This window comes from Octodon degus, unplaced genomic scaffold, assembly GCF_000260255.1.
Source record: "Octodon degus isolate 3935 unplaced genomic scaffold, OctDeg1.0 scaffold00124, whole genome shotgun sequence".
Taxonomy (NCBI): domain Eukaryota; kingdom Metazoa; phylum Chordata; class Mammalia; order Rodentia; family Octodontidae; genus Octodon; species Octodon degus.
Window position 1 is genome coordinate 7,903,284 of NW_004524700.1, and position 3,832 is coordinate 7,907,115.

The 3,832-nt window shown below is 32.7% G+C and overlaps 1 pseudogene; it reads left to right on the plus strand.

Moving 5' to 3' along the window:
- The first annotated feature begins 523 nt into the window (after positions 1 to 523).
- Positions 524 to 3,454, plus strand: LOC105743417 (annotated as a pseudogene).
- The last annotated feature ends 378 nt before the right edge of the window (positions 3,455 to 3,832 follow it).

Here is a 3,832-nt window from a genome sequence, read left to right on the forward strand (position 1 = left end):
GAGTGCCACCTCCAATCCTAGCTTTTTGAGGAATCTCCACACTGATATCCATAATGATTGTACCAGCTGCACTCCCATCAACAGTGGAGAAGTGTTCCTTTTTCTCTGCAGTCTTTACAATATTTATTATTGGTTGACTTCTAGATGATAGCCTTTCTTTATGGCATAAGATGGTATCTCAGTGTTGGTTAATTTGCATCTCTTGAGTGACCAAAGTTGAACATTTTTTCATATATTTATTTGTCATTTGTATCTCTTCATTTGTGAAGTGCACATTCATCGCAGATGCCCACTTTTGGACTGGGTCTATGAAATTTGGGGCCTGATCTTTTAAAATTCTTTATATGTTGTAGATAAGAGTCCTTTGTCTGACTGACAGTCTGCTATAGTTGTCTCCCACTTCATGGGTTTTGTTTTTACTCTGACGATGATTTATTTTGATGTGTAAACTATTAAAAAATATCATATCCCAAGAGGGAGTCATGCTGTGTTGAGTGGGAGTCATGCTCTGCCAGGAGAGAAAATGAGTTTAGCTCTGAGAAGTGACCTTGTAGTAGACAAAACAAAAAGAAAGAAAAGAAGTGAACTCCCTGAGGTACAGGAACAAGAAATTAAAGATACTTATGAGTTATTTGATACAGACAAAGATTAAGCAATAGATTATCATGAATTGAAGGTGGCAATGAGAGCCTTTGGGTTTGACATAATAAAAATCAGATTTATGGAAGATACTTAAAGATTATGACAGAGAAGCTACAGAGAACATCATATTTAAAGACTTTAATGAAATTGGGACAGACTGGGTATTAGAAAGAGATTCATATGAAGAAATACTAAAGGTGCTTAAACTATTTGATGCTGATAATTCAGGTAAAATGTTTGAGGAATTGCGATGAGGAACTTCGAGCTACGATAGAAGAATTTGATAAAGATGGTGATGGAGAAATAAATGAAAAGGAGTTCATTGCTATTTTTTTTTCTTTTTGTATTTTTAGGGAAGGGTCAACAGGGTGCTCAGGGTCTCATTACTAGATTGAACTCATAGTGATCCTCCTGCTTACAGCCTCCCAAGAGCTGGGATTACAGGCATGCACAACCATGCCCAGTCTCAATTGCCATCTCAGCACACTCCAGGGGTGGGCCAGCATGGTAGATCCCGGGATCCCCTGACCCCTGTGCCTGCTTGCAAGTGCTTTAATCTGCTGAGGTATTTGGCTGGCCCAGAGGTTATTATCATTTTTAATTTTTTATTAACTTTAACGAGAAAGAAATAGCAATGAGACATTTTCAAAACAGGTTAGTAGGACACTTACAATAATTAATATATTGCATATTGTTGTCTTCATAGTAGTTATTCACAGTACAAGATACAGACATGCTCTCTTATCTAAATGATATTAGTACAAATCTTTCTTCTCATTGAATGAAGAGAAAGTAGCTGTATATCTATCCATATATATATATATATATATTATATATATATATATAGTATATATTTCACTACAAAATGGTCTTTCATTTATATCCACCATTTTTGTTTTGTTTTGTCAGAGGTGGGTGTTTCATTGCTAGACATTAGAGAAGCTGTATTTGGAGAAGCCTTTCAGGGACCTTTTCATAGTTGACACCAATTCAAATATTGTAGGTACTTGAATTCAGCAAAATATCCCTATATAATGTTACTATGACTGGTGACATTTAAAGAATTCCAAAGATGAACACTAAGAATATTGTAGTTACCATCTTAAACTTTATTTTTGTGCCTGGAGTCATGTGAGAAAAGAAGCCATCTTTGGTTCTTCTTTCTTTCCAGAAAGACCAAAACTAAACACATTCTATGTTTGTATTTCTTTCTTTTTTTTTTTTTTCAGTTTGCAAAGAAACAATTTTTAATTTTTATTTTTAAAGGGAATAAAAATTATTAAAAATAGTAGAAAAGACACAGAATTTTGCTGAACAAAATGATAGAAATTCAATAATGGTTGTTATATTGCATGTTGTTGTTGTCAAATTAATTGTTCAGATTACCAGATATAAGCATGCAAAATTGGTAAAAAAAAAAAAAACTGGTCAGAGAAAAATAAAATGAAGAAAAGAAAAAATATGTTTGTATTTCTGACCATTAAATTTGCTTGGATGAACTGTTTTGTTAGTATTGAAATAGCTTAGCTTTGTTTTTATGTGTTTTATATAAAGTTTTTAGAAACCTAATCATGTGGTTATATATTTTTTGGGAGTTTTTAATTTTAGTCCTCACTTTCATTTTGGCATACATATTGTTCAGACTTTCATTAGTAAAACAATTATCTTATTAGTGTTTTAAAGTTTCATAAGTTTACTTTTAACTTCCAATATTTTTTTTTCAAAGTTTTATTGATAAACAGATAGCAATGAGACAGTTTCAAATCAAATCGGAAGTACAGTTTCAACAAATAATACACTGCATATATTCTTCTTAGTGGTTAATTGCTGTACAAGATGCGGACTTGTGATCCTATTTACAAACACCATTAGAACAAATCATTCTATTCATTAAGAGAATGCAACTATATATCTATCCCAACCTCTTTGAGTACACAGATACAAAATGGACATTCATCGGTATACCCCATTTTTTCTAAGTTCCGCTATTGAATATTATAGGTGTGTAAACTCAGCAAAATATTCTAAAAGAGTCCAGTAGCCCATAATAGCATTGGGTCTTCTGTTTAACTGGCAATGTCAGAAAATATTTCAGAAACATTTTCTTTAAAAAAATGAGATCCTAATTGTTGATTCTTTGAAGTATTTCCCATGCAGTTTGATTTTTTTTTTCATGAACTCTATTCCTACCCATATATCCTTAGGGTTTCTAAGTACATTGCTTTCCAGATTTAGTGTTTTAGTTTTAATATTCAAGTCTTGGATCCATTTTGACTGTAGTTTTGTGTATGGTGACAGACATGGATCTATTTTAAGCCTCTGACATTTGGAAAGCCAGTATTTCCAGCACCACTTATTAAAGAGGCTATCTATCTTCCAATAAACATGTTTGGCACCTTTGTCAAAAACAGGGTGGTTGAGTGTGATTGTGTATCTACATTTTCAAATCTGTTCCATTGATCTTCAGGTCTGTTTTTACACCAGTACCAGGCTGATTTTATCACAGTAGCTTTGTATTATAATTTCAAGTTAGTGATAATGATGCCTCTTGCCTTTTTGTTTGTTGCTCAGGATTTTTTTTTAATTCTCAGTCTCTTTTGGCTCCAGATGAAGTTTAATTTTTTTCTCTAGATCTGTGAGGTACACTAATAGTATTTTAACTGGGATTGCATTGAATGTGTATAAGAATTTTGGGAGTATGGCCATTTTCACAATGTTGGCTGTTCTTACTTTGGAGCAAGAAATATCTTTTCATTTTCTGAAATCTTCTTTGATCTCTTTTTTTCAGACTTCTATAACTTCTGCCTTATAAGTTTGTTACTTTCTTTGTGAGATTGATTCCTATATATTTCACTTTTTGGGGTGTTACTGAGTAAGGCATGATTTCCATAATTTTTCTCTCAGTGCATTTGTTGCTTATGTATAGAAATTATATTAATTTCTGAGTGTTAACTTTATATCCTGCTACACCACTGAATTTGGTTATTAAATCTCCAAGTCTCCTAGTGGAGTTTTTGGGGTCTCCTATGTACAGTATCATGTTGTCTGAAAATAATGTTAATTTCATTTCTTCCTTTCTAAACATTATTTGGTTATTTCTTTCTCCTATTTAATTTCTTGGGCTAATGTTTCCAGAACTACATTGAACAGGAGTGGTGACAGTGGGTATCCTTGTCTTTTTCCTGCTTTT